Genomic DNA, 25,454 nt, shown 5'->3' with positions numbered 1-25,454 from the left:
TACTGCCTATGTGGTAGTTCATGGGTACAGAATTTTTACCAAAGGGGATGACAACGCACTTTTTGGCATTGAGCTTGAGACCATGTCTTTGACACCAGGCATCTGTCTCAGGGAGGCCCTTTTGTAGGATGTCCACATCGTTAGGAGTTTCAATTATGGCTCCAAGTTTGCAGTCATCTGCAAATTTTGTTAGCCAAAGACCTTCTGTGTTAGCCTGTACTTCAGAGAAGTAGATACCAAATAGGAGAGGACCTAGGACTGAACCCTGTGGTACTCCACTTGTCACTGGTTTGAAGTCTGATTTGGAGTCTGCTACTTTCACAGTGTGGGTTCTTTCAGTAAGCCAGTTGGCAACCTATCTGGAGACATAGGGATTTATACCTAGTTTAGTGAGTTTATCTATAATTCCAGAGTGGGGGATGGTGTTGAACGCCTTGGCGAGATCTAGATAGGCTGTGTGAACCATCTTATCCTCATCCATGGCCTTGGTGACTACTTCAAAGAAGTCTATCAGGTTTAGGAGACATGATCTGCCTTTTACAAACCCAAACTGTGTGGGGTCCAGGGTTTGGAGATCTCCAATGTCTTTGTTTATGAGTTCCATGATGACACGTTCCATGGCCTTGCAGACGAGGCTCGTCAGGCTAATGGGGCGGTAGTTCCTGGGGTCTGTTGTGGCCCCCCCCTTTGTGGAGTGGGATAACTGTCGCGGTGCACCATTCAAAGGGCACAAAGCCTGAGGAGAGGCTATGAATGAACATGGTACTTAGGTGGGGTGCCAGTTCATTCTGTAGTTCATGTAGAAGCCAGCCTGGGATGTTTTCAGGTCCCATGGATGCTGTGTTCTTGGCTTTGGAGAGTGAAGTTTTTACCTGTGCAGCCGTGATTACAGGAACTTTGCATTCTTCCAGTATAAAGATGGGCCCTCTAGGGGTGAGAGGGGGGTAAAGTTAGCACTGAACCTATCTGCCAGGATGTTGGCAATATCAGTTGGTTCTGTATATTTAGTGTCATTGTGCTGTAACTCAGAGCAGATCTGAGTGTTGCCACTGAGATTTTTAACATAGCTATAGAATGCTTTGTGGTTGTCTTTAGAATCAGTGGCAATTTTGTTTTCATAACTAGCTTTGGAGGATTTTATGAGGGATCTAAGCTTCTTACTGAGGCTGACCAGGGAGTTCCTCCAATCGTGGGATTTTACTCTTTTTTTCAACAGTTTCTTTCTTCTGTTGTAGAGTTTGTTTATGGCAGAAGACCACCAGATTGGCTTCCTTTTTTTGGAGGATAGCATCTTGGTTTTGTTAGGGATAGCATGATCCATGCACTCGTGTAAGTGCTTATAAAGTGCATTTGTGTAGGATTCAGCAGTTGTACCTCTATTGTCCATCTGCATGGGTGTCATGAAGTTTGCCACTTCTGTCTTAAGAAGTGTGAAGTTGGCTTTGGAGAAATTTTTTACGGTTGTTTTCCTAATGGGGGGTAGGAGTGGGATGTGGATGTCTAGGCTGATTAGCTTGTGGTCGGATCTGAACAACGAGGAGCTGACCTCTGGTGTGGAACACCGGTCACCCATGTTGGTGATGACCAGGTCTAAGATATTGCTGCCTCTGATGGGGGTGTGGATAAGTTGATCCAAAGTGTTGGACTTGATGATTTCCAGAAAACGTTGAGCAAAAGAGTTGGTACATGAGTAGTTTTCCCAGTTAATGGTAGGGTCGTTTAAATCACCCATTATTAGAGTGTTGGGTTGTATCTTAATATTTTCCAGTGTATCAAGAAAAGAGGAGTGGGAATCCTGGGGCATGGTGGGGGGTCTGTAGCAAGCTACAATCTGGATTGTGGTTTTGCCCAGAGTTAGTTGAACTTGGATAATCTCGGATGCATTATGCTGAGCAACTAGCATGGAGGTGTGGATATCCTTAATGAATATGGACACGCCTCCACCTTTAGTGTTTCGGTCTGGGTTTGGTGGCTGAAAGGTGTGGTATGAATTATAGCCTGGTAATGCAGGGGTGCTCTCTGGAGCTTTGAACCAGGTCTCTGTCAATGCACAGATGTCAATGTTCTCCATTTTAAGGAGTGCCTCGAGTGATTGCATTTTGAGGTTTAGACTTCTAGCATTGAGTAGCATTACCCTCAGATTTTGCTTGCTTGTACCTGTTACAGTGGTGAATTAAGGCACTATAGGGGTGGCAAGAGCCTTTGCCAGTATCCGGAATCCCAAGGGAGACAGGGGCAGGCCATCTCTGGCAAACCAGCGTGGTCTGTCAATCATGTCATCCCAGGCAGACAGATACTGGATTCCCTTAGAATGACACCAGAAGCTTAGCCAATTGTTAAAGTCAATCATTTTGTCCTTGTACTGTGGTGTCATTCTGGGTGATGGTAGGATGCTACTCAGGGCTAGGGTCATACCGGCCTGGGCTACAAGATCAGAGAGCTCCCCATGTCTCTTTTCATGTAGTCCAGGGAGGTACGTCTCAGGTCATTCACACCAAAATGGACAATGACAGAGTCATATTTGTACTTGTTGTGGAGTGACCTGAATGCGTGTGTTATGTGGTGGATCCTGGCACCTGACAGGCAGCTGACAGTAACTTCTTCCTTGTTTAGCCTGGTGAGTGGAACATCAGTGTGCCTGACTATAGAGTCACCTATGAATAGAGTGTTGGGTACGTTATGCCTTATGGGCTGTAGTTGAATGGCACACAGAGTATGTGGACTATGTGTCATTTGGGTTGTGTTGGGGGGTGGAGGTTGCTTGCATTTCTGCTTTGGAGGTCTCTGTTGTTTGGGCAGATTAGTACAGAGAGCCTCCGTGAATGTAGGTGTGTGTTTTGTGGTTCTGTGTGTGTGTTTTGGTGGTGTAAGTTTTGAGGGACTATGTGATGAGTGTGGTGCGGTGCAAGTGTTTACCTTCTCCTCTTGACTGTCTAGGCCTGTCTTTGGTAAAGAGAACCTTGCTTCCAGTTTGGCTATATAAATGCATCTCTCACAGGTTGTAGTGTTGGGTGGTAGGAGGAGAAAGTTGTCTGTGTACATGAGGCAATTGTTGCATTGTCTCAAGATGCCCAAATTCATCAGGTCGACAGGAGAAAACACCGGGAGCTGACCTTTAGATATGCCTGAATAGGTGCTTATTTATTAAGTACTAAAAACTGTTTTCCTCTAGACAAGTGAGGAAAGTTGAGTGCTGTAGTAATTTGTAACTTATTTAGTGCTTACAATCACACATTTCCTGTTGTGTGCTTCACCGGAGTATTACTTTTGGCTGTTTTTGGTTTTGTTCAGCCTGCATGATTTACATTGGATTACTTTTACATGTTAATCCAGCAGTCAGACAGCAGCTAAAGAGTCAAAAGATCAGCCACATATAGAAGAAGAGGGTCAAGGACTACCTGACAGCCACACATAGAAGAAGGGTCAAGGACTGCCTGACAGCCACACATAGAAGAAGTTTCAAGGACTGCCTGACAGCCACACATAGAAGAAGGTTCAAGAACTACCTGACTGCCACACATAGAAGAAGGGTCAAGAACTACCTGACAGCCACACATAGAAGAAGGGTCAAGGACTACCTGACTGCTAATTATCATGCTTCCTAACATCTAGTCCCCACTTCACTGAGGTGAGTAGAGCTGGTGAGCAAGTTTAACCTGAGAAACAAACAGCCTTTGGCTCTTACCCTTCTGTCTGCCTCAATCCAGCTAATGTTGTCTTGGGGCCCAAAGAACCTGGAGTTGAAATAGGCTTGTTGAGCTGAATTTGGGGGTCTGGTCATCTTCCTTAGGAGGAACATGTGGGCTGATTGTAAATTGGTAGCAAGGCCATTTGATTGAGTCAAATAGACTGAGAGAAGAAAAAAATGTAAATCATTATGCATTTTTAATTATTCTTTTAAATAATCAATAGCTCATTTCTCTGCTGTTCAACTTTCTGTGAAGATTTTGCATGTCCTCTCTGTATTCACGTAGGTTTCCTGACACATTCGCAGACATGGTCCAGATCAAGTGGCCATCCACCAAGTTGCCTTTTTTACATGCATACTGTGTAGGAGTGAGTATATGAAAGTTTATACATAAAATATGCTTTCTTGCCATGTATTAGGCTGAGATCCTGCTGGTTTCATTGAAATTGGTCTGCTGTCCATAACCTGGATTTACGATAAAGCTAACACATCTATTATTTTAACAGTGTAAACTATAGCATTTATATTTGTTCATAACATGTATACTACTTTCAAAGTTGGACATAAGAGATATAACTTGTGCATAGTAGTGTCCTATTACCTAATCAAGGAGGTTTGAGTGAATCATCAGAAGTCAGAGCCAGCCATAATAATTTTATGGCCTAGTTGGGACCATTTTGATGTAGTCCAATGAAGTTAAGATGATTTGAATTTAGGTAGCAGGAGTATATGCTATTACACTCTACTAAAACTAAAAAAATGGTATTAGTTCACATGTTGAAACTTGTGAAAAGTGTGCAGAAATATAAAATTCTGCCAAGAAACATAGGAGATATTTGACATCATGTTATGTAAAATAAGATTAAATGACTTGCACATTCTTTTAGGAGTCAAGTTTTTTTTGTTTAATGCCCACAATAAAGTGGTACAAATAAACAGCAATATTGGTTTTGAATTGTATGATTATGGGTATGGAAACAATTCTGTCCTAAAACTATTTTAAAGCTGGCAAACAATGTATTCATCTCAATGTTTCCATTAAAGTTAGAGCATCAGACCTGTCAACTGTCTCTATTTTGGTGAAACATTCCTATTTTAGACCTGATTTACCACTGCACAGGATATTCCTATTTTTGAGGTTTGTCCCTATTTTGACACAATTTTCTGCCCCCCATCACATGTCATTTCTGAAACTATCTTGGACACAGAAAACCACACTACACGACCAACATACTAGTGGGCAAAATTAATTTAAAGAAAGAGGATGCATATCTTACATCTCCCTTTTCTGAAACAAAAATAAATTAGCTTATTTGGTAGATGTTTGCAATATAGTTCATTAAAGACTCTAGAATTTTACACTGTCATTTTGATAATGTGATATTTCCATCACTTTTTCACTCTGTTTTAGAAATGTGTTTCTGAGTAATATTCCACATTCATACTTGGAACAGGAAGTGTTATTATCTGTTTGGTATTCAAATTTTATACAAATTAGAAGTCTAGATTTTTAGCTGGATGTTCTTACTTTTCAAGGGCCTTTGCAGCTATATTTTTAATGTCTTCAGGTCGAGATGTATGTAGAGCATCTTTCTTGTTGTCAGGAATAATACTTGTAAGATTTAAAAGTTTAGTGCTGTGTGGTATATTGTCACCACTGATATACCATTGGAAAATGACAACACTAATAACTGTGGGTGATGAAGAAGAAACACAATGACAGAATGGGGAGTGGCAATTCTGATACAAATAAGTTTCACATAAATACTATCTTTAAAAGAAACAAAGGCAATTTCACTTGGTAGTGTGACAAAACTGTAACCGTAACTTTAACCTGTTTGCTTTTTTTGTATGGGGTGTCAGTTTGAGGTGGATGAGTATGATTAGTGTGATAAGATCATAATAACAAAATTTATAGATAACAGGCATAGGTGTATTATAGCAATAAGCGATGGTTGGGTGTGGGTAAATCCAGCATTACCCACACCCAGACATGGGATATTGCTACTATACAATGGTGTTAGTTTTGTGTTGTGCTGTGTTTGTGTTGTTGTTATTTAGATTTATTTTTTTTTTCAAAAATATTTTTATTAGTTTTAAAACTTTTACAAAAAAAATGAAAATAAATATAAGATAAGGAACTTGTAAGGTACATCAAACCAAGAAAAAGAAAGTAAAGTACATTCTAAATTAGTACAAACAGTTAACAGCAAGTTTTGATTTATAGACAAGCAGTTATTGTAACAAGTACCTTACAGCTGAATGGGTAAAACATTCACTAGGGTGCCCCAGAAAAACATAATACAAATAGAAATCAGGCCTCCCAAGAGGAGGATAACTATAATCAGATAACATACTATTATATAAAGTATAAACTATTAACTACTTTGGGTGTACACCACCTAAAGTAAACTGTACATGTCCTAAAAACCTATTTACACCATATTTACAATATATTTACAACATGGATGTCAGAGGACCTCTCCAAATAAAATTACATAAGACAATTAGTAAAGTGTAATGTTTAAATTATCAAATAATTTTGGACTGTATTTAGTACAAAAAAGGATCCAGCTTGGAATACAATTGTATAAGAAAAAAATTTGCTGGATTTTACTTATTCTGGATTAGATCAAATAGATTTTCCCAATATTTTTTAAAATAATTCTTTTTCTTTTTGCTATTTGTGCACATTTTGTGTGCTGATATATATTTTATTGCCATATCCTTAAAGTTTTCCCATGAAATTGCTGAGGGGTTGATCCAATTTTTAGTAATGAAATATTTAAGGAGAGCACAGACTGAGACAAGAACATGACGACGAATACCTTTGATTTGAAAAGGAACAATATTAAGGATCATAGTTTGCCAAGAAAATGTAGTTTTCTCATACCCCATTTTTTCTAATTGAATTTTGAGGGAGCACCAGAATTTATAGATGATCTTACAACTCCAGAAGATGTGTATCATATCAATATGAGAGTGCAGAAAGGACATGTTAAGTTTTTATTGCATTCAAATTTTTGAAAAACAACTGGGGTGTAGTAAGAGTTATTATTTATCATTAGCTGTGTGTAAATTAGATTTTTGAAGGGGGTCAAATTTAGTGTATTTCTGATTGTTTCATACTTAGATTCGCTAGAGATTTCATCCTGTATTGAATCCCAGTATTTGGAAAATAAAAGTGAATGACTATGTATAATGGACAACACAAGTTTATAAGTATGTGAGATCATTTTGTTTTTTAGGAGAGCGAATTGATGATTGATTGTGTTAATTGAATATCTTGTTCCATAACTCTGTATTTAAGGAATTTATGTTTTATAAGTGAGTTGAGTTGTCTTAAAATACGATCATATTTATTAGGAGCCCCAAATAAAGTTTTAACCTCTGCTGCATTTTTTGTACTTTAAAAATGCCAGACTGTAGCCTTCTTGATAATAGAAAAGTTAGATAGGTCAATCATTTTATTATTGATTTTTAAATTTGGATTCAGATGTATGGGTTGAAGAATGGGGATTGCATTTTCAAATTAAGGGATTTCATCAGATCATGAAAAATAAAAAAATTGTTTTTTAGAAGAGGCAAAAACTTAATGTTAAATTCACCAACAGGTGTGAGAAAGGGGATAGAGTGAGGATTAATTTTGAATTAACGTATATAGTTATACCAGATCTTGACCCATATTGGAGACCAAAATTCATCATACAGATCATAACTGGCTATTTTTATTAACCGACTTGTGGTAATTATTTGATAATAAAGACTGAAATCTGGAAGACTTAATCCACCCTTAGCTTTTGAGATAGTTAATTTCCTATATGCTATTCTGGTTGATTTAGGGAACCATAAGAATTTAGAAATTGTAGTCTCTATTTTACGAAAGAAGTTTTTTGGAATATTAAGAAAAACAGAGTTTAAATGGAAAAGAATTCTAGGTAGAATATTCATCTTGATAATAGCAGATTTTGATAACAGTGAAAGGTTAATATTTTTCCATCTGGTTAGATTATTGTTTATTTGATCCCAAACTTTATAAAGATTAGTTTTCATAAGTTCTTGATGAGAGTGCGTGACGTTTATACCCATATACTTTATTGAATATTTAAGAGGTATGTCAGAAAGGGGGAAGTAGTACTCTAAATGCTTCTTAGGATTCAAAGGAAAACAGGATGATTTGGTGGGGTTAAGCTTATAGTTAGCAACTTTGGAAAAGATATCAATAGAGTTTTGAATTTTCTGGAGGTCTGTGTTAGGAAGCTCAAAGTAAATGTTAAGATCATCTGCAAATGCCGAGTACTTTATTTCGATGTTGTAGATTTTTGGGATATGATGATAGGTCATCTGTTTGATCCAGATAAGAAAAGGTTCAAGATACAAGTTAAAAAGATAGGGTGATAGTGGACACCCTTGTCTGGTGCCATTTGTAATTTTAATAGGATCTGATAATGTTTTATTTATATAAAGGGAAGTAGAGGCATTTTTATACATCATCCTAATAGTATTAATGACCATATCCGGGAAATTAAAGTATTCCATTGTTACATATAAGAAGTTGAGATCCACATTATCAAAGGCCTTAGTTGCATCTAACGTTAAATAGTATCTTGGATGATTATCCTTTTCAAGGAACATTAATAATTTATGCAAAGTGAGAGGATTATCATATTATTTAGATTTCTGTTCTATTTTGTATTCGTCCACTTTTTTGAGTGAAAATGATTCCAGACATTTAGTTTAAGTATATTGTTTATTTTATTTTTGTTTTAATTTAAATAGAATGTATTATTTTTTTTTTCAAAAAATGAAAAGAAGACAATTTCAGAGTAGATATAGTTTTTAAAGCATTTTTTATGTCTGCCATTGTAGTTTCTTTTATATTCCTGTACTTGTTTAGATGTGTTTATTTATTATAAGTAAATCTGTGTATTTATTATTTTATTTTTGAAACTGTAAATAATTTCAGACATTTGTTAGTAAAATGCCTGGGTTGTTGTGGTCATTTTAAATGTTTATCTGGGCTGTAACTCTTTTTCTTTGTGTTCATGTTAATTGAAGTATAAAGTGTGTTTGCATCCTTGTAGTGAAACGGGAGTGTGGCTAGTACTGCTGTCTGGGTCTATATTAAAAGCCCAAAATGACAAATGCTTGAGTCTATGTACATCAACACATAAAGGTTTATGCACATAAACAGCAAAACATGAAAATCGCGAAATTAGAAACGCCGAACGAGTCCTGTCATCAGAACATGCCACGCAGGTAAGTAAAAAATTACACTAAATAATTGTTTTAACACATTTTTTGCAACAGTTTTGCATGTTTTGCTTTGCCCCCAGACCCCCTACCTTAACTTACCATCTCTGAGACCACACTACAGCAGGGAAAAGGATATAATTCTTTATCCTCACCATTGCGCTGCTGACCAGGAAACACGTTCGGCCTTTCGAATTTCGCGGTTTTTGTATTTCACTGTTTATGTACATCAACCTTTATGTGTTGATGGTCATAGACTCAAGCATTTGTCATTTTAGGCTTTTGATATAGACCCCTGCTGTCTCTGTAGTCATGCTTTTTCTAATAGTTGCACACTTAAGTTACATGTAAACTCTTACTTAATATAACTTTTTGTATTTATAGTTTTATGCAAATGCAAGGTGTATGTACAGTACTTAAGCAGGAAAAGTAGTTTAGTATACCATCACTTAATTACAATGGCTCACATCATGCTTATAACTCTCAGCTGTCTAGAATTCTGCAGAATGTCCAGATTTTTGCCTCATAGTTTTGTTTTTTTCTTCATAAAATGTGTGTTTTTTCTGAGAAGTCACTGGGTAATGTGAGGATTAAAGTCACTAAATAATGACATGCATTTGAGTTTCAGACTTCATATAATTTAGGAACTATGTGCTAACACAGATCCCGTTATTCTAGCAAGTTGGTAAGTTTATAAGAGCAATATTTAAAATGGGTCCCTATTTTTGCCGTTTGTCCCTCAATTATGTCATGCTTTGTCCAGATTTCTTTCGTTTAAAGGTTGAGAGGTATTGGAGTCCTTTTTGGTGCTTCGTGGTGTTCTTGGTTTCAGTAGTTTTACATGTCAAAGTTGTTCAGAAGCTACTATGTCATCCCCAATCTTCTACATACAAGAAAATTCAGGTCCTTTTTTTTCTGTACTTGATTTTTCTTGTAGGTAGATGATAGCTGCTCACATAGTAGCTTGCAAATAACTGGAACATGTCAAACTATTGAGAGAAATTTTAATATGTAGCATATGTGAACAGGAAAGTTCAGCTGATCAGTGATAATTTGGCATCTGGATGTTTGCTGTTGGTATATGCTCAATTTACAACTGGCACACTGGTTCAGCTGTCCAATCAATGTGCTTGTTTTGGGATATTAATGGACAGTCATTGTATAATTTTCAGTGAGTCAATGTACCAGAACACACCTAACACTGGGATTGGACTAGTAAGTCATTGTGAACAGTTAGGGTTCCGCCCTTAAAAGATGGACGACCCTGTCAAGTTTGGGGTTCAAGACAGACCCTCAGTTTTTTAGGATGAAGTCTTCCTAGGTTGCAAGATAACATATGATGACAATACAGTATAAAGCTCTTAGGAAGCTGCAGGGCTAATGTTCTAGTTACAGTGTAAGAAGTGAAGGATTTATTTTTACATCTCTGCAAATATATATATATATATATATATATATATGGGTCTAGGTTAGAACGTCGACAGATGGGAAGACCGACAGCGAAATCACCGACGTGAGAAGATCGACGGATGAAAACACCGACGCGGAGAACACCGAGATGGGGAAAGGATGTGTAAGTATGCGGTAGTGACGGACGTTAGGGTGCGAGTAAGGTAAGTGTGCGATGTTGGCGGTCTGTAGGGGTAGGGGTGGGTTAAGTGAGTTAGGGTTAGGGCGCGAGTTCGGTAAGGGTGCAGTAGTGAATGTTTTGGGTTAGGGGCGGGTTAAGTGAGTTAGGGTTAGGGCGCGAGTTAGGTAAGGGTGCAGTAGTGAATGTTTTGGGTTGGGGCGGGTTAAGTGAGTTAGGGTCAGGGAGCGGGTTAGGTTAGTGTGCGATAGTGACGGACCTTAGGGTTAGGGTTTCGGTTAGGTAGTGGATAGTTGTGTATGTAAGGTTTAGTGTTTGTTAGGATTTAGGTGTGCTTGTGTTGTGTGTGTGGTTTTTGGTCAGGGAATTTGTTTTGTTTCTTGGTTGTTGGATGCTGTGTTGAGTGTGTGTGGTGTCGTGTTTGTGAGCTGTCGATGATGTGGTGTCGGTGATGTCATTGTCGATGTTGTATGCTGTCGGTGTTATAACCTAGAACCATATATATATATATATATATATATATATATATATGTATATATATATTTTTTTTTTTGCGAAGTATACATTTTACTTAGAAATAGTGAAACTGAATTTGGTGTTGAATAATTCTTATCCATTTGATCCTCCTGATGTTTCAATATCTTTAACAATTCTTATTTATTGTTAAAAAAACGGGACTCAACCTGGTAACCTTGGTAATGACAAAGTCCAATGCCTGTGAGTGCATTCATTTCCAAAGGGTTGTATGTTGTACGAACCCAGCATCTCAACAAACATACTTTTAAATAATGTGTCTGTACAGGATCCCACGCAGATACATTCACTCAGGAGCAGTCATGTTGCAATTTGCGTTCTGTTATCTCACTCACCCATTTTCTTTATCACTGACAAGCTTGCTGAATACAGTCCAGTCATGCATCATTTGATTTACTTAGGTTTAGGAGGACAAGGATACATGACTCTTTAGTGGTGCAGAGCCATTCTGTCAATAGTCTAATTAAGTATTCATTTGTAAAATAATGCTGCTTTTCTGCCTTTCATTATTGTTGTGCTTTTGCTCCAAGTAGATGATTCACACTCTTTGTTTTTTGTCATAAGTTCCATCAAGTGTTACCCTTGCAGTACATTCCCTATATCTTTAAGTGAAGCCTCCCCTATAATCAATTTTATTTTGTTCTATGCTCTTTCTTCATTGAAATCATTTTTGTTTTCTAAGCAATTTTATTTTCATACCCAGAGCTTAGCTTTCCTTTTCAGATCAAAATATTTTATCTTAAATCATCTCCATTGTATGCTTTATGGTTTAGGCTCTTTTAATGTTTTGTTCCCATACTTATGTTTTTCTTTCCCTTCATTATTTCTCTATCACATGTGTATTTCTGATAGCGCTTCCACTTTCACACTTACTTCATATTCTACTATCTGTTGTCTATCTAACACATCATCTACCTTTTGGGTTATAGTTTACTGGACCAGACTTCACATCAGTAATTGACATAAGTCTTTCTATATTTCATAGACTTTATAGGAGCTTGAATACTATTTTAGTCTATGACCATGTACACCATGCCAATACACACCCTTAGACTTTATCTCCTTTTTCAATGAGGGAAAGCCAGTTAGTTACAGGGCAACATTGAGAGTACTTGTTCGGTCATCTAGAATCACTTTGATGGAAGATGATAGGATTGCATTGTATAACCTGCAGAGGAAGTTTAACCCAGAGGAGTGGAAGGCACTAGGTGGTGAATTTTCTCTCTCCATCACATCTTGTTTCATTAATGATGATAGTTAAGGTCTCTGGTACTAGTGCTGACTGCACTGTTTGACTTACTGACATGTAAAAGGACAAGGATAAGTGGGTCTGTAGTGGTGTAGTAAATGAGGCACCCATCATCCTTCAGGAGGATATAAAAAAGCACGTTCGATAAAAAGCTCTGTAGTGGTGCAGTAAATGAGGCACACATCATCCTTCAGGAGGATATAAAATAGCACATTCGATAAACAGCTCTGTAGTGGTGCAGTAAATGAGGCACATGTCATCCTTCAGGAGGATGTAAAATACCACAGTTGATAAACAGCTCTGTAGTGGTGCAGTAAATAAGGCACACATCATCCTTCAGGAGGATATAAAATAGCGCATTCGATAAACAGCTCTGTAGTGATGCAGTAAATGAGGCACACCTCATCCTTCAGGAGTATATAAAATAGAGCGTTCAATAAACAGCTGTGTAGTGGTGCAGTAAATGAGGCACACATCATCCTTCATGAGGATATAAAATACCGCATTCGATTAACAGCTCTGTAGTGGTGCAGTAAATGAGGCACACATCATCCTTCAGGAGGATATAAAATAGCGCATTCGATAAACAGCTCTGTAGTGGTGCAGTAAATGAGGCACACATCATCCTTCAAGAGGATATAAAATACTGCATTCGATAAACAGCTCTGTAATGGTGCAGCAAATGAGGCACACATCATCCTTCAGGAGGATGTAAAATACCACAGTTGATAAACAGCTCTGTAGTGGTGCAGTAAATAAGGCACACATCATCCTTCATGAGGATATAAAATACCGCATTCGATAAACAGCTCTGTAGTGGTGCAGTAAATGAGGCACACATCATCCTTCAGGAGGATATAAAATACCGCATTCGATAAATAGCTCTGTATTGGTGCAGTAAATGAGGCACACGTCATCCTTCTGGAGGATATAAAATACCGCGTTCGATAAACAGCTCTGTAGTGGTGTACTAATTGAGGCACACATCATCCTACAGGAGGATGTAAAATACTCCATTTGATAAACAGCTCTGTAGTGGTGCAGTAAATGAGGCATGCGTCATCCTTCTGGAGGATATAAAATACCGCGCTCGATAAACAGCTCTGTAGTGGTGTACTAAATGAGGCACACATCATCCTTCATGAGGATATAAAATATCGTGTTCGACAAACAGCTCTGTAGTGGTGCAGTAAATGAGGCACACATCATCCTTTAGGAGTATATAAAATAGTGCGTTCAATAAACAGCTCTGTAGTGGTGCAGTAAATGAGGCACATATCATCCTTCAGGAGGATATAAAATACCGTGTTCGATAAACAGCTCTGTAGTGGTGCAGTAAATGAGGCACACATCATCCTTCAGGAGGATATAAAATACCGTGTTCGATAAACAGCTCTGTAGTGGTGCAGTAAATGAGGCACACATCATCCTTCAGGAGGATATAAAATACCGCGTTCGATAAACAGCTCTGTAGTGGTGCAGCAAATGAGGCACACATCATCCTTTATGAGGATATAAAATATCATGTTCGACAAACAGCTCTGTAGTGGTGCAGTAAATGAGGCACACATCATCCTTCAGGAGTATATAAAATAGCGTGTTCGATAAACAGCTCTGTAGTTGTGCAGTAAATGAGGCACACATCAACCTTCATGAGGATAAAAAATATCGTGTTCGACAAACAGCTCTGTAGTGGTGCAGTAAATGAGGCACACATCATCCTTCAGGAGTATATAAAATAGCCCATTCGATAAACAGCTCTGTAGTGGTGCAGTAAATGAGGCACACGTTATCCTTCAGGAGGATATAAAATACCGCATTTGATAAACAGCTCTGTAGTGGTGCAGTAAATGAGGCACACATCATCCTTCAGGAGGATATAAAATACCGCATTTGATAAACAGCTCTGTAGTGGTGCAGTAAATGAGGCACACATCATCCTTCAGGAGGATATAAAATATCGTGTTCGACAAACAGCTCTGTAGTGGTGCAGTAAATGAGGCACACATCATCCTTCAGGAGGATATAAAATATCGTGTTCGACAAACAGCTCTGTAGTGGTGCAGTAAATGAGGCACACATCATCCTTCAGGAGGATATAAAATATCGTGTTCGACAAACAGCTCTGTAGTGGTGCAGTAAATGAGGCACACATCATCCTTCAGGAGGATATAAAATATCGTGTTCGACAAACAGCTCTGTAGTGGTGCAGTAAATGAGGCACACATCTTCCTTCAGAAAGGTATAAAAAAACACGTTCAATAAATGGTTCTGTATTGGTGCAGTTACTGATGCGCACATCATCCTTCACGAAGGTATAAAATACCAATTTCAATAAATAGTTCTGTAGTGGTGCAGCAAATGAGGTACACATCATTCTTCTCTTCTGGTAACTAAACTTCTTATGAACAGTGATCTTTTTTGTTAGGGGCATCTGGATGTTGTTTCAAGTTTTTTGATATGTTGAATGAGATATAACACAAATTAAATGATGTCTGTATAACGGATGTGATCAGTACTGATTACAGCAGAAAAATATAACAGCTTTGGATATACGTGAAATACCTTTGCAGCCTTTAGCTAAAATTCCAGATTGGACAAAGACCTGAGGATCTGCAATATACCTATCAGGTATCTCCCATTTCATTATCAACAATTTCTGCCCTTATAGTTAGATCTTGGGATGCAAAGAAGATCAAATATATTTTGTACCTTATGGCTAACCATTGAGCCATGGCTTGCTTTAAAACCTTGCAACTGGAAAAAGGCATTGGTAAAGCACATTTTTGGAAATTTCTACAGATTAGATACATGGTATAGAGGTCTCATTTGGATAATCACATACTCCGAGATCCATGTCTGTTGGGCACCCTGTCAAGAAATTCTCACACCTCAGTAAAGAGGCAGTCAACATATAAAGCCTCTTTCATATATGATTCTTTAATGTCATAAAGACGTGCCTCTCAGGGCTCCTTTTCATGTTGGCTGAGTACTTTGTGATTTCATCTCCCTGTAAATTATACAAGTCCCCTATTAAGGGACATTAAAGCCTTAGACTTGTCTTATTATATCTTTGAGAAATAGATGTTCTTTAGTCATAAGGGCTATTGGGACCCAGCAACAACAGCTGAAAAGCACTTGTCTTCTGTAATACATTGTCCAACCTGTAAGACAGCTATGCCAACTTCTACTCACAAGTTGTGGGACTGCCTGCCTATTTTCCAAATACTGAAGACAGTGGCTTTGTGGCTCAGTGATTGATATGACTTCTCCTGCCAGTGCTCTAGGACTTTTATGAGGACAGGTTATTCCCTGTTCTGCCTTTATAAAAATTTACTTTTTGATGGATGTATTTTCATACCTCTCAACCTTTTAGAGCAAACAATCTGCACAAAGCCATCAATATGGGGGGGGGGGGTCAAAGACCCAAAAATAGGGACACCTTTTAAGTATGGCTCTTACAAACTTAGAAAATTAATAAATGAATGGATTTTGCATTAGCATGAATTTTCTGATTAATATGAAGTCTGAAACTCAGTTGTACGTCATTATTTTCTGACTTTAACCCTCAATGATTTGCCAGAAAACCACAATTTTGTGCATAATGGACTAAAAATATGGGGCAAAAGTATGGAAATTCTGTGAAAACCTGTACAGTTGAGAGGTATGCATTTTACAGCTCTCAGTAGCAGTAAGAGCATAATATAGCATCCATATTATAATTAAGGGATTGCATCTGTGGAGCATAGTAAGAGGAGAGTGATTTGTCAAGGTTTGCTCTGATCTTTCACAGACCCCTCTTTACACAGTTACACCATTACCTTAAATGTACTATTAAGATATGGAAGAAATTCCTGGATTTTTTACTTTCAATTTTGCAATAAATTAATGACTGGAAAGATACCCTTGATAAACTTTCCTTCAGATATTATCATATTTTTAGATAATTGTATGCACTCTTTGTCAGCATGTTTTATAGCCTTGCATATGAAAAAGCTATTTTTGTATGTATTTACAACAGCAGTTAATAGTTTATAGTTGTTTAATAAGTGTTTAATGTCTATGTTAATATCCGTATGACATGTAAAGGTACAATTTGAGCACTTTCTTATTTTAGAAGTTTCTGAATCTAATAATTTGTATTAGCAACTATAGTGTTTTTGTTAAATGCTCTGTAGTTTTCTAACACAAGCTTCAGCGTATTATCCATACACCAATTATTCCCTAGGGAATTTTTTTCTGAAAGGTCCAAATATCTGAAGGGTCTGCAAATTTAGTTAAGTAGTAGTCCTGGTTATCAGTCTCGCAGAAAATTTTGCTTAAATGAACGTTTGATGAATTAAGATTTCGACAGATAGGGTTTGACCAAAAGGTTATCAATGATTAGGTTTTTCGACAGTTATATAGATCCATGGTCATTCTATGCATGCACAGTTACAGCCTGAGCCATTTAACCATTAGTTATGTTGTTTTACTCTTGCGCATTGGCTCACAGTTGTTGGGTATTGGATGTGTGATACAAGAGCCTAGAGCATTATCATACACCTCAACTGTCCAGATTTGCATAATATACTATGAGATAACCTACTTCTATCATTATCAATTGCCTACTACAAAACATAACAAAAATAAATGATGGTAATAGTAGTACAATCTGTTAAGGAACAGTAAAGTAGCATGCTTGACTACATACACTTATCTAGTTATATGCATCATATTCTGTGCAGTCAATGCCCATTGCCGCCATATTGCAGCCAAAAGAAAAATTAGATGCATAGAAACCATACGTCAGCTTTCTCTAGGTGCCCTGAAAACATTAATCTGAAGAAGCCAGTGTGTTTATCTGGTGAAAGCGCTTAGTCATTTATGTTTTAGTGCGTTATTAAATTCATTTTTCACCGATTAAGACTACCAGTTTTGTCCTTGGTGGCTGTTTTTTATTTTTATAGTTATTACAGTGTTTTCCGTTTGGAATTTATGTTATTAATATGAAATTAATTTGCATGCAGGACCACAGTAATGCAATACACATTGGCTAGTATTCATTATCAGTTTGACAAATACACAGTATGTCCAAATTTTTGGTTCCTAGTTTTGGTCGGAACCTCAGAACATTTGTGGTTTTCTGGTGAAGAACGGAAAACTGAAGTCACTAAACAATGACACACTTTTGAGTTTCATGCTTAAAACCCTCTGAAAATTAATGCAAACAAGACCTTTTATTTAGGAACATTTTAAGTTTATAAGATCAATATTAGAAGTTGTCCTTATTTATGATTGTTGTGAGTTGGTATAAGGGTTAAGGTGTTTACCTCACAAGTGCAAGATACAGGGTTTGATTTTACGTCTTTTGTCCAGATGTCTTCAGCTAAGAAGTTGAGACCTATAATCATTAGGAATATTCAACTTGGCTGCAAGTGGTAATCCAGGGAGAAATTATGGTCAGATAAAAGCTCATATGGACATTGGGTGGAAAGTCTGGCATATTGGTTAAGTCATTTTTCTCACAAATACAAGGTACAGGGTCTGATTCAGATTTTTTTATTAAACCACACTTCGGGGTATGATCGGGGGTTGGTAAGGTAGTTAAGATGATTACCTTATTCAAAACAAGGTTGTGTTATCTCCTTTTGTAATTCACAAGTGCTCTTAGTCCCAGCTAGACTTGGGGGTGGGGTACTGCAGTACACCCAACTTTGCTTTATTGAAGTTACCATTTGTTTCAGAGTCCTTAATGCTGTTCTTTCTTTTACAGATGGTGGGAATACAGAATTATTTTGAGAAATTCACCCTGGGGGTTCCACCTGTATCCCTCTTGGACAAGGAAAATAGGTGCTGATTTTAGTGTCTGCTTGAAGCAGACACCCTTAGGAACACAGGTTGAACTTGGTAGGCTTGTAAGGGCCCTAGGGTCATCAGCCTAGTATCCTCCTGTGATCCTGTGGTCCTATGAGAATTGCCAACCAGTGAGCCTGCAGTGGTGGAGAATATCAGTGTGTTCAGTTGTAAGATGAGACAGCAGGAGGAGAAGAACAGGTCAGTGGGCCTGAGGAAAAGAGGCACGGCAGTCAATGGATGGCACCGCAATGGAGGTTCTCACCACAAAAGCTGTACACAATGTGGTCATGGGTAATTATACATTGTTGGGAGGTCATGTGAATATGTCAGACTTGGGGAGGGTGGGGCTCACCTAAGGGTAGGTGAGGATGAGGATTCACTTCAGCAACTTGGGGGAAGGTGATTGTCATAGAAAATTGAAAGTAGTTTACTGCTGAGGTGCAGCTCCATGGAGATACATTTAGTGGAGAAGGCAGCTTAAGGTTGGCTATAGAGAGGCTATCCTGCTTGAACTTCTTTTATCTAATATCCTCAAATCTCAGTCTCCCTAACCTCTCTTCCTTCATTGTATAAATAAACTGGAATCTTGTAAAGCTTCTCAACTACTTTCAGCAAACATTGTACATTGTCTATTAACAGCATTATTGTTTGTAAGCAGGTATATTCAGCACTTTATTCTCTCTGTAATGTTGTAATTTTCATACAAACTGTTTATTTTTGTAAAATTACAATGTACTGTTGTGGAGTGGGTTTTTTTATGACCCCACAGATACTGGTGTCAGACAAAGAAAAGATCTGGAAAGGGGAGTACATGGATGTTTTTGAGTTAATTAATGCTGAAAGGGTGCAAAGCTTGATGGAAGCAGAAAGAAAATAACAGAGATCTTCTAGTGGCCTTCGTGGTGTTGGGGATGAGCTTAGTAGGTAAGCCGTGGGTTAGAACATAGAACAATCGGGTGCTGAGTTTCATGTACTACATGGTGATATTGTTGGAAAAGGATAACTCCCTAGCATTGTCACTTCTGTCTTATTTTCTCACGATCTGGGAGGTACAAAGATTGTGGGTGGGGAACAACTTGTTGTGGTATGATCAGTGGTTTCATAAGTGAACAGCAGTGGATCAGTGGCTGCATTGGGAAGTTAGGCACCCTGACATCTGGTCAGCCACTATAATACATAGCTGTGGGGCTGTTAGCAGAGTGGGTAAGTCAGGAGGGGAAGTGATGGATCCAGCCATGCAGTGTGGCCACAGGGAAGGCAACTTGGTAATCCAGGTTCACTTTCAGCTGAAATGGGAGGATTAACTTCTTTGTTTCAGAGATTTCAAATTTTTTGAGATAGTGGGAGTTTTCTTGGGTGGGGAGTTGTGTTCATTTTGGGGCAGAGGAGAAGACTGGGGGAAGCTTTCACCTATTTTAATGTGCAGGTATTGTGGCACATGCTCAAGCAATTTCCCATTGAGCAGTTGTGGAGGGATTTTCTGGGGGATTTTCTATTAAATTGACAGTTGGAGTGAGTGGCTCAGTCTGTAAGAATTTACGTTCAGTGTGTGGGGGAGGGAGGAGATTTTGAAAGGTTTGCTGGAGAAGGGACAGTAGGCAGGTAGGTTATTGGGCCTATTTGACTGCCACCCCCTATGGCAGTTTTATGATATTGCATTTAGATTTGGTTCCTAAGAAGTCACCCAGTAAATTTCAGTTGATTCACCATTTGTCTTATTCTGATGGGAACTCTGTTAATGATTTTATTTTGGTAGAATATGCAAAAGTGAGTTATGCATCTTTGGATGACATGATGCAGGTCGTTCAAGGGGTTGCTGATCTGAGGATGGTAAAGGTGGATATTGAATATGCATTTTCATTACTACCAGTGCGGGGTAAAGAGTGGCCACTGTTAGGCATGGTGGTTGGAAACAAGTTTTACTTTGAAAAGGCTATGCCAATGGGATGTTTGGTGGCCTGTGCCACCTTTGAGAAGTTTAGCACTGCACTCCATTAGGTCTGACAGCAATGGGTGGGCACCACGAAGGCAGTACTTTATCTGGATGATTTCTTAATAGTAGGCTAAGGAGTTGAATGATCATTGGAGGGTATGCGAGAGTTTTTAGGGATGTATGAGGAACTGGGAGTTTCCCATTGAATACACAGAAGTTAGAGAGAAGTTAGAGAGCCCTGCCAAGGCATTGTGTTTCTTGAACTTAGTATTGCATGTGGGGTGTAGATTGTTTTGTTACTGTTCAAGGAGATAACATGTTTTGAAGGAAAAGATTAGGTGGGTGAGACTCAAGGACAGGGTGTGGATTACTGATGTCATGGAACTCTTAGGGCTACTGAATTCTGCATGTTGGGCGATTGACCCTGTTGTAAAGTTTGTAGGTCTATGGTGTTCTTGTTATAAGGGGGGAAGTAAACAAGAAGTAAGGGTGGGTGAGGATTGGTAAGCTGCCACTTGCTGATTTAACATGGTGGTTGTCTCTTTTGGAGTAGTTTAATGGTGTCTCCTTTTGGCAGACAGACTGGGTTGGTCAAGGTGAATGGCAATTGTTTACTGATACAGTGTGGGGTATTGGGATGGGCTCATTGTTTAGTGGTGAATAGTTTGCGACTCAGTGGCTATCAGATTGGAAAGATGAATGGAAGAGGAAACAAGCTTTTAGCAGTTAATGCCAATTTGGGTGGCATCTGTAGTGTGGCAGGAATGGTTGCGGGGGAAAGAGGGTTATTTTTCATTTGGACAATATTGCAGTGGTGTAAATTTTGCAGTCTAAGACAATGAAGTCTGAATTGCTTTTTTTAGTATTACGAAAGGTAGAGGAACAGGGGTCCAGGGAAGTAAATACTGTGGGAAGAAATAGCCAGGGAATTGTTATGACTAGGCTTGTATAGGCCCTCTGGCCGATAGTCTATTACCAACTTATGAACCTGTAAACCTATGAAAGTTGGTTTTGCAGAGTTTGGTGATTAATTTTTATTTTATAGGTGTGCATTTGGCAGGTGCTAGGAATGGGATTGCTGACAGTTTGTTTTGATTTCAGTTTTCCAGGTTCCGGCACTTAGCTCTGGAGGCAGCGGGTGAGCTGGTGGTGTTGCCAAACAATGTCTGACAGATTGGACTGAAGTATCCAGATGGTTGGTGCAGCAGTCTTGGGCAACTTCTATAAAGGAAGGCATATGGTAGGACATTACATGATTTTGATAAATCTGTTTTGCAGCTGCCTGAGGAAGAGGGAGTTTAGTCAGATGAATTGTTATTGCAATACTTGGCTTGGGCTTGGTTGCAAGGTAAGGCAGTTCAGTCATTAAGGTGGACCTGGCTGTGATCAGTATATTTGCAAAGGTGGCGGGGTTGCATGATTTTACTAAATCTTGGACAGTAGTTCATATGTTGAAAGGATGGGGGTAAAGTTGATGGTCTAAAGATGGACAGGCGATGGCCATTGACAAGACAGGATCTGAAAGTTTTATTGCAAGGGTTTAGCTTTGGTGAATGGTGATTTAGGGGATTATATTTCATGGGTGACATTGTCCTTATAGATGTATCATGGAGTATTTAGGGTGTCAGAGTTGCTAGTTTGTCGGGATGTGAGAGTATTTTCTGCATCAGTACACATTTGGTTGCATAGATCTAAAATGGATCATTTGGTGGGGAGCATGCAGATAGTTCTGGGAAGAGACAGGAATGACTGGTTGTTTCCAGTGTGTTGGGCAAGGAGATTACTTTGGACTCATGGGGGGAGTCATTAGGACTTGGTTTTTTGGTTGAGAGGGGGTAAGGTGATAATGGGTGATTAGTTTGTTTGTGTGATGAGGGAACATTTCAGTGTATTGACTTTCTGGGATAGAGTGTTTCCACTAATTCCTTCCACATGGGAAAGGCCTCAAATTTAGAAAAAGAAGGCATATCAGTTTGAAGTTATTAAGAGGGTGGGTCACTGGTCTTCAAATGCCTTTGTATCTTATATTAGATAATTGGTTAAGGTAGTTGGTTTATTATTATTATTATTTTTTTTTTTATTTTTAGGAAAAGAGATTGCCATTCTAGGTCATTCCTATATTCAGTGGGTGGTGAAGTGGGCTACAGATAGGCTGGTTGGCACCAAATTGGGTTTACATAGCTCTGGGTGGAAATTCATATGGTATGGAATCAGAGGCCTCATGTGGCATCAGCTCGTGGTTGAGTTTGCTTTTATACATTCACAGATTGGGATCCCATGAGTCTTTTTGGTTCATTTGTCAGGCAAATATTTGGGAATAATTCTAAAATGACAGTTGGTATGTAGGATAATGGAGGATTCAGTTACTTTGAAGTGATGATATCCTGGTATATGTATTGTGTGGTCTGAAATAGTACCATGTTTATTTTGGAGGAATGCCAACAGTTTTATGGCTTTAGTGTGAGCTCATCAGTTTGTTAATTTTAGGCTGGCGAAACAACTGCTTACTTTGAGTATTCATACAATAGACTATAGGGACTCTGATGACAGGGACCCGGTCTGGTTCAGGTAGGTTGTAGTCATATCGCTCAACCTCTTAGAGCAAAAAATCTGGACAAAGCCTAAAATGATGAGGGGGACAAATAGGGACAGATTTTAAATATTGCTCTTACAAACTTAGAAAGTTGGTAGAATAATAGGTTTTGCATTCACATTAATTTTCTTAATGATGTGGAGTCCTAAACTCAAATGTTTGTAATTATTTAATGACATCAGACCTCAGATATTTGCCAGAAAGGTACAGATTTTAGGAGGAACACACTAAAACTATGAGGCAAAAATCTGGACATTCTGCAAAAATCTGTACAGTAGAGAGGTATGGTTGTAATATATCTAAGTGAGTTTGGTTTGGATCTGTTTAATGTACATTTAGGTTTGTTCAGTAAGTGAGGGGGAACAGCCTGTGTCAGGCAGGTGGATGGAGAAGAGGGGCAGGTTGTCCCTCTTCTGTTCCTCTCTGGTGTTGGGTGTTTGCTTGAAGGAGTTTGGGGGATGAAAGTGAGTTTTGGAACACTGCTTTGATAAGTAAGAGTAAGTGAGCGGTGGTTGACGCTGTTTATTTGTGCAGGGTGAGTGGGATACACTGCCTTTGTGAATGGTTAAATTGATGTTCATGCTGTGATTAATAAATTAAAAATGTCATTCAATAGATTTATGTTTAAGAATGTTTAACAAAGGTCATCAAATGCCATTTGGTGCGGTGTGCTTTATTGATGGCACCAGAAAAAAATGATCATTTTAACATATTCCCTTTGGACTACTAATAGTTCCTGGCTACCTCAGGGAATGCAAATTTTAAAGGTGATTTGCTTTACCATGAGAAAAGATGACTGCTGACTTTAGCTGTACCCCATATCCATGTTACTGAATGAATTACAGAAATGGATCAAGAGCTTTTTGTTTGTTGTAGAGACCAGAACTTAAGTCAAGCCTGATATGGACTTTATGCCTTGATAATCTTACATCAGAAAATAAGTCTCTCACATGTCATAAAATAATATTCTAGTCATCATAGTTTACATATTTACAAATAAAATGATGTGGGATTCTTTCACAAATAGAAATCTGATGGGCTCTTTCAATCTCTATGGGTTGTGCTTAATTCTAGGGCAATAGCCATCTGGCTGTTAACCTCCACATAATCAGGCCCTTCTAGAGTCTCAGGGAGAACTGCAACTTACAAATTGTCTGTCAGGGAAAGATTTTAAAGTCACTGAGTCTGTTCTCTATTCTTTGAAGAGTTGTGATCTTTTTAGTACACAGTGGCTTGCTTAGTGATGAGTTTTTATTTTGGTTGTTATTGTTAGAGTAGTTTTTATTTCTAAAAAGCTTTGGGTTGCTTAGTCTGCTGTGTATTCCTTCTTCAGTACTGTTTGCCACAGCCCTGATAGTTGGTATTTGCTCACGTGGTCCTTTCTGCGGCCAGCATTGTTTCATAAGCAGCATACAACATCCATGACATTTCATGACACACTACACCATGGATATCCTGAAACTATACATTCATTCATATGCATCACATAAAGAACTCAGTTCTTATGGACATAGTTATTTTACAGGTAACCTTTCCTCTTTATTCATCTATGATGTAATACAAAGTGGCTGCCATTGTAATTCAGATATCCTTCAGTACTGCTGTTAAAGCTTTTTTTTGTTTGTTTATTAAGTCTAGCATGAGCATATTTCATTAAACCCTAGTGATGCCTGTAGTTGACTAAAATTACCTTCTTGTAGTTTTAATAATTTCAAAATTATCTTTCATACAAATTTCTTTTTCCAGCTTACACAATGGGCAGTCTAGCTGCATTGATAACATCTGTCTAGTACAGCTAAAGTGAAATTAAATTCTGATCAAATACTATATATTTATATTGTCATAATTTTCACATTTCTCCAGCTCAACAACCAAGCTAGACAGGCAGAACTGTTTATTATTATGGAAAGCAAACAGATGCATTCATAAAATGATACTCATTGTAGCCTGAGTTGTTACTAGAGTTAACGTACATTGTTTACAAAAATCAAACATCTGTATTTACATTGTTTATTATAATTTATAAAATCTGGTTTAGGACCTATAATCTAGTGAAAATAAATGTTATAATAATTAGGTTGTGATGAATAGTTTGCCATTTATACTTTTTAATAAGATTTATGGTTATATAGACATGAACAATTGTTTAAATTGTGAGGACTCAAACAGATTTCAACAAAAAAAACTCAGAATGCAGCCATTAAAGGATAAGGTATAAGCCATAAGAGATCCAATGGAGGGGGTGCAATACATGGCCACATTTAAACCGCTAGGTTTCCTGTGTTGGCAAAGTAAACATCGTATCTATCTGTTTTTAGCTAATTGTATTTGTTTTTCTAGTATGACTGGGTATGTTCCATGTTCAGGGGTCAGGGAAACCTCTTAAGGCCAAATGCCATGAGAGAGCAAACTTACATAAACCATGTACTGCCAAAAGTATAAAAAAAAACTACACTATACAATATGCTTAAACACAGAGGGTTGTATTACTGCATGATAACCCAAGATACATGTTCATGTTGAAACACACTACTTATTATGCTGTCAGTTTTGTGAACATTAAAAATGCCCATTAATTCAGTATTATCTGCATAAATTCAATTTTGTCAGCGATATCAATTCTGCACTAAATCCAGAGTCAGACAAGAACCTCATAGTGGAAATGAAAATGATTTCTAATTGCAAGCATTTTAAATACTTTTTTTTGTAATTATCAAAGTAAAGCTCTTTTTATACTGATTTTTAATCTCTTTTCTTTTTTCATGACATATTTCATGT

The 25,454-nt window shown here is 38.0% G+C and overlaps 1 protein-coding gene across 4 annotated transcripts in view; it reads left to right on the top strand.

Annotated features, from left to right (window-relative positions):
• Positions 1 to 25,454, top strand: part of LRRN3 (leucine rich repeat neuronal 3) — a 471,899-nt gene that overhangs the window by 367,161 nt on the left and 79,284 nt on the right. The window contains exon 1 of one of the 4 annotated variants that reach the window (XM_044088810.1): positions 3,493 to 3,628. The exons of the other annotated variants lie outside the window; for them this stretch is intronic. The gene's annotated coding sequence lies outside the window, so the exon portion shown is untranslated. Of the gene's footprint in view, positions 1 to 3,492; positions 3,629 to 25,454 lie in introns of those variants that run through there. 4 annotated transcript variants of the gene reach the window in all.

Source organism: Protopterus annectens, chromosome 11.part0 (genome assembly GCF_019279795.1).
Source record: "Protopterus annectens isolate FY-2018-M chromosome 11.part0, PAN1.0, whole genome shotgun sequence".
NCBI lineage: Eukaryota > Metazoa > Chordata > Ceratodontiformes > Protopteridae > Protopterus > Protopterus annectens.
The sequence above is the reverse complement of the archived record's forward strand: the minus strand, read 5'-3'. Positions and strand labels throughout refer to the sequence as shown.